Source organism: Eptatretus burgeri, chromosome 7 (assembly GCF_056783735.1).
Source record: "Eptatretus burgeri isolate ZD-2024b chromosome 7, Ebu_testis_v1, whole genome shotgun sequence".
NCBI classification, from domain to species: Eukaryota; Metazoa; Chordata; class Myxini; order Myxiniformes; family Myxinidae; genus Eptatretus; species Eptatretus burgeri.
Window position 1 is genome coordinate 63070830 of NC_140967.1, and position 10445 is coordinate 63081274.

Below are 10445 nucleotides of genomic sequence, written 5' to 3' on the forward strand. Positions count from 1 at the left end.
TACGGGGGTTTGGACCCCCCCCCTCCCAAAATAAATAAATAAATAAATAGGTATTGGCTCTTTTCTCCAAAACTACACCTAAAATTTTGATGAAACTTGACCACAACCTTCATCACCTGTAATGTACCAAAGTGCATCGACCGCATCAAAATCTGTGCTCATTTAGGGATCTTCAATGGGACGGGGGGGGGGGGTGGGTTGAATCGCCCAAAATAGGTATTTGCTCTCTTCTCCAAAACTACATACGCGACTTCGATGAAACGTGACCATAACCTTCATTACCCGTGATGTACCTAGATTTGTTCATGCCATCAAAAAAATTCAGGGTCTTGGGAGGTTTGCGGGGGGGGGGGGGGTTAAAGTGACTTGCCCCTGATACAGGTGAACGTCAGGACAGGCGGTCCTATGTTTTTATTACGTACCAAAACTTGATTTATTCATAGGATACTTACCCCGTGCATGCAGTCTTGAGAAGGACTTGGTGCGAGCAGGAGCACCGAGGAGGGGTGGGGGGGGGGGAGGTTCGCAGGGTAACTACCCTGGGGCCTGGACCTATTAGGTGCCCGTAATTATTCCTTCAGTTTTTTTTCATATAGTGATTGTTTGTGCTGATAAAACATTGGGGGAAATTTTATTTTGTGTGTCCCTCCAAGCCACTCAAGGTGATTCCCCGGCATGCCATTGCTGTGGACAGTGACACCCTCCCTCGTAAAATAAACTACTGTGGGAACAATTTACATAATCACAATCACGGCAATGACATAATGATGTAAATCAGGGGTCTCCAACGTGCGGCCCGCGGGCCACATGCGGCCCCTTAGACGGATTTATGCGGCCCGCGGTGCCATATTAAGTTTACATTACAATGCGGCCCGCGATACTGCCAATTTGTCAGGGTCAATGATCAAAGTGTTCTGTAATTTTTATTATGATTTTGATTCATATTAGACATGTGTTTTTAACACGATTATTCATTTATCATATTCGTTGGCAAGAAAAATATATTCAGCACTAATTTTTGTTTAAATTTCCGCATATTAATTATATATATATATATATATATATATATATATATATATATATATATATATATATATATATATATATATATATATATATATACTGTATATATATATATATATTTATATATATATATATTTTTTTTTTTTCGGAATTTAGCGTCCTTTTTTGGGGTGCGGCTCTCCGCCCCTCACCACTTTGGTTTTGTGTCCCTCCGCCCAAAAAGGTTGGAGACCCCTGATGTAAATGAACACAGGAGTATTTGGCCGCATCCCATCCGGTTGAATTGTGTTAACCGAATCTGCATGTAGGAATAATAAATGAATAACACCCCAATTTCCCTTAAATATGGCACGTTACTGATGATGAAAATATGGAAACGTCCATATGGGTTGTTTTTAAAATAAATATTGAAGGGGGCCCAACACTGAGTATTGCCCCTGGGGCCCATTAAGGCTCTCAGCGGCCTTGGGGGCAAGCCAACTCTTCTGGCGACAAATGTGTAATTACATCTACATACACTTCCTGAAGTAAATGTGTACAGATTATACGTTGAAAATTTTAGATGCATGTTCAATATGCACTCATATCAAACGGACAGGTAACATGTGGCAAAGTTTCAATTTCCTCCGACGAACAGTTTTCGATGTACGCTCTGAAAATGTATTGTCAGGTCAGGTTAGATCTGCGACTTGCCACAGGTATCATATAAACCTGTACTAACCTGTTCCATGGTCGGGTTGTCGGCGACTAAACCGTCTCCCCCACCAAGTTTCTTTGTGAGGAGGGTGTTTGGATATGGACACCCAGCAGGATTAAAAACAAAACCTGTCAAAGGGCGGAGGAGCTCCTTGTGAGCCAACGGCCATCCATATCTAGTGCCCAACTGTGTCTGCGGACGTCCTCCTGCAGTTGGGTTACTAATTATTAGGAGGTTGGTGGCAGGATTTGCACTCCGGCCACTGTAAAACCCTTCATTCTGCAAAACATTCCAGAAGCATAAAAACATCTGAAAACCCACTTGGTGGGAGTACCTCCTGTGCAGCTTCCCTTCGCAGGGCAGCTCACCGGATGACGGGATTGGGGCAAAGCCTTCGGGACCCCCAATCTTTGATGAAAGGAGGGAAACCACGGGGTAACATTCCCAGGTCAGATTGTGGGAGAGTGTGGCAGAGTGGTGCTAAGGTGTCATCCACCAGACGGCGGTCTCCTTGGGTTAACCTGAGGCGATCACTTCGAGTGGGTGCCTGGAATGTCCTATCCCGAAGAAAGGATGATCACCTGTCTCTGTTATCATCTGAGCTCAAGCGTTTGGACATCAGTATTGCAGCTCTCTCTGAGGTTCGGAGACCGGATTACGGCGAGATCATGGTGGGATCATGGTGGGATCATGGTGGCAAGATCATGGACACCTACTATTGATCTGGTCGCTCTGATGGTTACCATTCCCAGGGAGATGCTGTAGCTGTGTCCAATAAGCTGACCCCAATGATAATTGAGGTAACACCGGTCAATGAGCATATCATGAGTCTAAGGATTCGTCACTCCTTAGGTGTTGTTTCCCTGGTCTCTGTCTATGCTTCAACTGAGGCGAGTGATCTCACCGTGAAGGACGCATTCTATGTCACTCTCGAGTCTGTGGTTGATCACTGCACCAAGTGAGATACACTTCTAGTCTTGGGGGATTTCAATGCATCGACTGGAACTGATAGGGATGGTTATGAGGTGTGTGTTGGTCCCCATGGGTCTGGAACTGTGAACCAGAATAGCACAAAGTTCCTTGACTTTGCAAGAAGTCATGGACTTCGGGTGGCTGGTTCATGGTTTCAGCGCCCACAAGCTCATCGCTAGACAAGGTATTCCAACGATGGTGATATGGCAAAGGAGATTGACCATGTGCTCGTTGATGGTCGCTGGAGGATGATCCAGAATTGCAGGGTCTCCCGGAGTGCTCAGTTCCTCAATACTGGCCACCAGCTTGTTGTAGCAACTCTGAAGTTGCACCTTAAATCCAGGATAATGGTACCATCACAGCCTCGGCTGGATGTTGGCAAGCTCAAGGATGAGAGGGTATCTGAGGAGATTGCCAACAGGCAAAGTGGAGATATGGGGGGGGGGCTGAGTGCTCTGGGGGATCCTAAAGGGTGGTGGAGTGCCTTCAAGACCACCGTCCTTGATGTTGCCGGTGGATGTCTTGGAACTCACCGTCGGGCGAAGAAGAATTTTGTCTCTCAAGGGACACTGGATACCATTGACCAGAGTCGCAGGGCCAGGCTAAATGGCAGAGCTGAGCTGTTCAGGGAGCTGAGGCATAAAACTGTACGTGCGCTAAGGGTGGACAAGGAGGCCTATGTGCGAGGAATCTGTGAGGGGGTAGAGCATCACCTGTGGTCAAGTAATTCTCATCCTGCTTACAGGGGAATTTGCGCATTACGTTCACCCAAGCCCATCCCTTGGTGTAATGCAGTTAGAGCAGAGAGTGGTAGGCTCTTGACAGAGGAGTCCGAAGTGAAGGCCCGCTGGGCCGGTTACTTTGAGCGGTTGTACCAGGCTGATCCACCAGCTGTCGAGTTGGAAGTCAGGGGTGTTACAATCCCTGTTGCTGACCCTCCAATCAACTGTGGTCCACCTTCATTCGTGGAAACACAGGCTACGGTGAACTGATTGAAATGGGTAAATCTCAAGGGATCTGTGGCATCCATGCTGAACTTCCCAAGGCTGGTGGAAATGCTAGACTCATGTTGTTTAATGCAGTTCTATGTTCTGCCTGCAACACAGGCATAATCCCAACTGACTGGAAGAGGGGCCTTGTTGTCCCTCTCTGGAAAGGGAAGGGTGATCGCCAGGATTGCAACAACTACCAAGGGGTGACACTGCTCTCAGTGCCAGGCAAGGTGTTCACTCGGATAATTCTCGATAGGGTTCGCCACCATCTGCTTGAGCACCAGCGTCCAGAGCAGTCAGGCTTTACACCAAAGAGGTCAACGATTGACCATATCCTTGCTCTTCGGGTCCTCACTGAACGCAGACGAGAGTTTCGGCAGGGGCTGCTTGCAGCCTATGTTGATCTCCACAAAGCGTTCGATTCCGTGAATCGCGATGCCCTCTAGAGGATTCTTGGTCTTCGCGGGGTGCCACCAAAACTGATCGATCTGATGTCTGAACAATACTTTGGTACTGAGAGTGCTGTGCGATATGGTGGTACCATCTCTGACTTATTTCCATTTGTTACTGGAGTTCGTCAGGGCTGTGTTCTGGCCCCACACTTTTCAGCACTTCAGCATGGACTGGATTCTGGGGAAGATGTCAGAGAAATCAAGCTGTGGTGCATCACTGCGGAATGTCAAGATCTCTGACCTTGATTTTGCAGATGATGCAGTCATCTTTACAGAGACTCTGGATATCCTTTTGGGGGCCCTCGAGGAGCTGAATGAGGAGTCGGAGCCACTGGAATTATAGGTTTCCTGGGTCAAAACTAAGATCCAGGCTTTCAATGACATCTTGGATGCTGCTCTCCTGTCTGTTCCTGTTTGTGGTGAGGATGTTGAGGTCGTGGAGAGATTAATTTACCTTGGCAGTGATATTCATGTCTCTGCTGGCTGTGAGTCAGAGGTCAACAGACGTCTGTGTTGGGCCTGGGGAGTCATGGATTTACTGGACCATGGGGTGTGGCGCTGCCGGTACCTGTGCGGGAGGACGAAAGTCCGAGTCTTCAGGTCCTTGGTGCTTTCAGTCTTGCTCTATGGATGTGAGACTTGGATTATGACCAGGGATCTGAAATGGAGACTTAATTCCTTTGGTGCTAGGTCTCTTTGGAGAATCCTTGGCTATCGCTGGTTGGGCTTTGTGTGCAACGAGCGGTTGCTGAGAGAGAATTCAAATGAGATTTGTTACCTGCATAGTTCGTGAGCGTCAGCTGCGGCTGTATGGACATGTGGCTCATTTTCCTGACGCTGATCCTGCTCACCAGATTCTCTCAGTGAGGAGCCTCATGAGTGGAGGAGGTCAATGGGCCGACCGCGTGCCTTGTGGTTGCAGCAGGTTGACCAGCATCTCAAGGAGATGGGGATGGGCCTGGCATCTGCCTGGGGGATGGCCAGACGGAGGCCCCTGGAGTACCGGCGGAAAGTGGACGCAGTGATGCGCTGCTCTGGGTCGTGCTCTCATACCTGACCTGACCTGTCATGTAACGTGTGGTAAAGTTTCAATTTCCTCCGGTAAACGGTTTTCGGCGTACACTCTCAAAATGCAGATATGTACCGGGCGACCAATTGCTTAACTCCACTCTCCGCCTCATGAGTGCAGGCTAATGATGCAAATCAAATTGATCAAATACAGTAAAACTGACTCTTTTGTACAGTATGCCCAAATCGTTGGCAGAGTGAGCAGCCGAGAGAATGTGCATGTCTGCTCTGCAGGCGGGGTGATTAATCAATGTATGTGCCGTCCCTCGGACGGACGTAAAATTGGACGTCCCATCACACACTCGCCTGCCTCCAAGTTGTCGAGCCTGGGTTTGAATCCTGACCCAGCTATACACTGCCATCCCGGTGTTTCACAGGCAGGGTGATAAAATCAATGTGTGTGTCGTCCCGTGGATGGCCGTTAAACTGGACGTCGCATCGCACACTTGCCTCTAAGCTGTCTTGCTATCACCGGCACCAACCTGTCCGTGAAAGACTTGGGTCAAACTTCCTCTGGACGATATGACGAGAAGGTGGGATTAATGGTGGCCATTGACATAAAAAAACACTCGTTCATCCTCTCTCGTTTATCCTTCACACATTAAAAAAACAACAACAACAACCTATCAACCAATTTTGCGACCAACAAACAAATCAACTTAAGGGTCAGGGTTCACATGATGAATGCCAAATGAGAAGCTGCGATACCACAGTGATATTTCAGCGTAAAATTACACCATTCCTGTTCATCACCATGTAAAAAAATACCTGTGAAACCTCTTTCCACAACCCTCGCATAACCGATTGGAACAGTTTATTGCCGCACAAAAATGTTTGTTTAACATTTATTTGGCTTTTTCTATCTGGGATGCGTTCAAAATCAACTGGATCCGCGACGCAAGTCAGCCAAGTAGTGCAAACCAAGATGGCGCCGATCACGTGACCTCGAGTTCACGCCAGCCACACTTTTAACTGGTTCTGAGCATTCGATTTATTTTCAGTTCAGTGGGCCTAAGACATCAAGATCAAGGCCTGTAGGCCCTCTGCTGATTAAACGCCGCTCAGGTTTGTTGCGGAAGATTTCAATTGGCTTTGTTTGGGTAGTATGTTTATTCACGATGAGAGACCGGGAAAAAATTCGAATCATTTGTTGAATAAAAATTATTTGTAAGGTTTAATGAAGAGGAGTTAAGTGGACAGAGGAGGCAAAAATATATCGGTATTTTGTGTCGCAGGTTGTGACTGCAGTGCAGTGATTCTTGTTAAGTAAAAAAACAGTCGGTGGTGTTATCCTTTTTAATGTGGGGAAAGTTTGGACAGCAAGATTTCCGCTCACATCTTGGATTATTTTGTCATCATGCAAAAGTGCTTCCATCCTCAGGTCACCTAGTGCATTGCAGAACCACTGGGAGATGCCAAGCTGCGTGGTCAGGAATTTTGCAACAGCTGCTCCTATGGTATATGGGGTTATCGCTCTATAACAGTTGAGGTACCAATATATATATATATATATATATATATATATATATATATATATATATATATATATATATATATATATATATATATATATATATATATCTGGCAAGATAGTCTGGAGGTGTGCATGCTCCAACCCTGGGTTTGAGTCTCGACTCAGCTATAAACTGCTACACCGGTGTTCCGCAGGCAGTGTGAGGTATCGATGTGTGCACCATCCTGCAGATGAACGTTAAACCGTCCAAAGAAAAGAAGAAAAAAAAAGACTAAGAGGTCAACCAAGCTGGAATGGAGAATAAGTCATCGTAAATGCCCTAAATCAAGGACAGTTTACTAAAGGCTTGAAGAAGATGACCAAGACAAACTCAATCGAACAAGTGTAGGTTCTGCAAGGTAAAACAGAAAACACTTTCCTTTGGGATGTAAATTAAAAAAAAAACATGTCAGAACAGCGGTACACACAAAGGCACAACAATGCATGCAGAGTAATCCACTGGCACATCTGCAAAAACTCCAATGTCTGCCTCAGAAAAATCATAGAAGGAGTGTAAATCAAAAGCGATTGTTGAAAATGAGTACGTAGTGCTCACATCAGTCCTGAAAATCACATTGGGTGTGAACACGTAAAACAAAGACTTGCAACGACACATAGTACTCAGATACAAAAAGGAAAAGATGGCATTGCTAATGGAGGTGTCAGTACCCAGCGACTTTGGTCTGAATAACGTAGAATAATCAAGAAGGGCAAGACCTGATGCAGGGCCCAAAGGGGAGACCAGTACACCATTAAGCTGCGAATGAAGGTCTTGTCAGTTGCATGATAAAGGATACCCATTTGGCAGCTGGCTTTGGAGGTCATCTTTGAAAAGTGGTTTGCCCAATAAAGATCATGGCTCATATTGAGACCCAGGAGTTTGAGTGAATGAACTTCTTCAAGAGGATTGTTTAGAAAGTACATGGAATGATGTGCCCATACAGTGCAATCGGATTAGAGGAGAGTGAGACAATGAGATTTGTCAGGATTGAAAGACTTATTCCAAGGCTTTGACCAGCTTGTATTTTTTGTCAAGGTCTGAAGAGAGGGAAGAGGCTGCAACTTGCCTGTCTGAAGGGTGAGGGATGTCATGGCAGAGGGTGGAGTCATCAAATAGGTAAAGAGGATTTTTCCAGAGTCAGAGAAGTCGTTGATGAAGATGAGGAAGAAGGACTGAGCCCAGAACACTGCCTTGGGGCACTCCAGCCTTGACAGGGAGAAGAGATGAAAGGATTCCATTGAGTGCCACACGATGGCTGCGAGAGGAGAGGAAGTCAGTCAGTCATGTGTGGATTTGGCCTTGGATGTCACAGGCAGAGAGTTTGGAGAGGAAGGCGGGATGCGAGACTCTCGACATCTCGGGATATGTGTGGAAAGACAGCCCAGATGTCATGACTGACATTGAGGGCCTCCATCCGTTTTTGGGAGAGTAAGCGTAGCATGTCGAAGGTAGAATAACCTGGTCTGAATCCAAATTGGTGAACTGAGATGATAGGATGGATGTCATATCAACTGTGATGATTGATTCCATGTCCTTGCTGATGATTGGAAGTAAACTGATAGGTCTGGTGTTAAGGGGATCGGTTTTTCACCTTTTTATGCAATAACGTGATTTTGTCTGCTTTCCAAGCAGATGGAAGATGTCAAAGGGCAAATATGAAAAGGGCAGAGAGAGGATGTGCAAGAGTAGCGGAGCAGGCTTTTAGGATACGTGAGCTAATGCCGTCTTGTCTCGTCACCGAATCGGAGGTGAAGGTTTCCAGAAACTACTTCACTTTCTTCGTTACAAAAGACACAGTGACCAGGAGCAGTTGGGTGCGACTGTGTCGTGTGGGTACAGAGAGCGAGGGGTTGGGGACACAAAACTTGAAATCAAACACAGAATTGAGGTATTCTGCCTTCTCACGATTGGAGTCAGCTATGGTGACATTTGAAGGGAGGGAAGGGATCGAAGAGGAGCATTCTCCGGAGACAGACTTAACAAGGTGCTGCCAGGTTTTAGAGGAGGGAGACAGGTTTGCAAGTAATTCAGCCCTGAGGTTGGCCAGACGTTGTTTTCCGGCTCTCCTGAGAGTCGACACACACTTGTTCCAGGCTTTGTGGAATGACCTGAAGTAGCTTTTAGTCGGATTTTCCTTCCAGAAAGAGAAGGCTCGATGTTTGAAGGCAACTGCCTCACCGCAGGATTCTGCGTACAAAGGGCGAGAGGATGGATATGATAACTGCAGACAAGATGGAATAAATTTGTACAAAATGGAAAGCAAACTTGTGTGGAAGGATTCCCAGGCAGTGTTAATATCAGGAGAGGTGGTAATGAACGACCAGTCTTGACATGAGAGAGCAGCTTGCAGTCCCTGCCAGACTCAAGGGTGCTCTCTGAATATGGCCAAAGAGTTGTTGACTCTCACAAGCCACAAGCACATGAATGCCAGATGAACCTATTGGGGCAGAAGAGGAACAGGAGACTCATGGATCACATTTGTAGGAAAATTTGTCATACTAAGTCCAGAAGGGAGGACATACCATTGGGAGAAATCAGGATCGGAAAGCTCACTGATCGGGTGAGGCCCATATTTGCATATCACACCTGATTTTGGCCCATACCACTCACAGGGAAGCACTCTAGACATCACAAACATCATTCAGAGTAATTGTTGAAGAGGATTGTTGAGTAGCTGGTGTCCCTTTAAGTTAACAAAGCGAAAGGTTCCAACTCAATCATGTCAAAATTAACAATAACAAGTCTGAAGATGACGATGGTTCACGAGCGGTATTTTACGATGTAGATTGTTTCAGAAGTCAAGGATGAGACAATGTGATAATGTTTGACCAAGTTATAAAAATGATCAACATGATGTGGTACGCGTGACAGGTTATTAGCTGCAAAATGTCGAAAACCCGGTTTCGTTCAACAACTTAAAAAAATTGACCTTTGCATAACCTTTAAAGGTCCCAAAACAATGTTGTGGACATTAAAATAAGGAAACAGGATACGTGCTATAGCTCATTGGAGTTAGTTCGTCAAAGAAGGTCGAAAACCCGGTTTGATTCCCACAACTTTGAAAATTTGACCATTGTGAACTTTAAAGGTCAAAGGTCAAGGATTCTGATCTTTGGTGCAAAACTTCCTCTGGAATATTCCAGGAACAATATAACGTCATATAGGCTTGATGGCATTTCGCAATCTCGGATTATGCATACTTTGATGAAATCAGCGTAAAAACAAACTTGAAGGGGGCGCCACGGGCAAGGTGTTCGAGATAGAGCAAAATGGTTTCAAGACCTTAGGTGGGGAATGACCTCAAGATTATGCATAAAAAATATTGTCATCCTAGCTCTCAAAGTTTGAGCGGTCGTATGATTTTTATGTCAAAATTCGAAATTTTCTAAGTTCGTGACCTTGTGACCTTGACCTTGTGACCTTGACCTAGGGACGAAAATGAAAAATCGAACTCCGTGGGGCTATGCAGGTGCCATTGGGCTAACCAAATACCGAAACCCCTGTCAGATTCGACAAAACCCCGAGGAGAAGATGCAAATTGAAATCGGCTACCCCCTAAAAACACGTGTTTTGGGCGAAGCTCCGCCCATAATGGGCGCACCACGCCCATTCTCAGGAAAACACAACCAGATCATGATATAAACCTCCCACCAAAATTTTGTCAGGATCGGATCAAAACCCACGGAGCTATGCTCGGGACAGACAGACAGACAGACAGAGAGACATA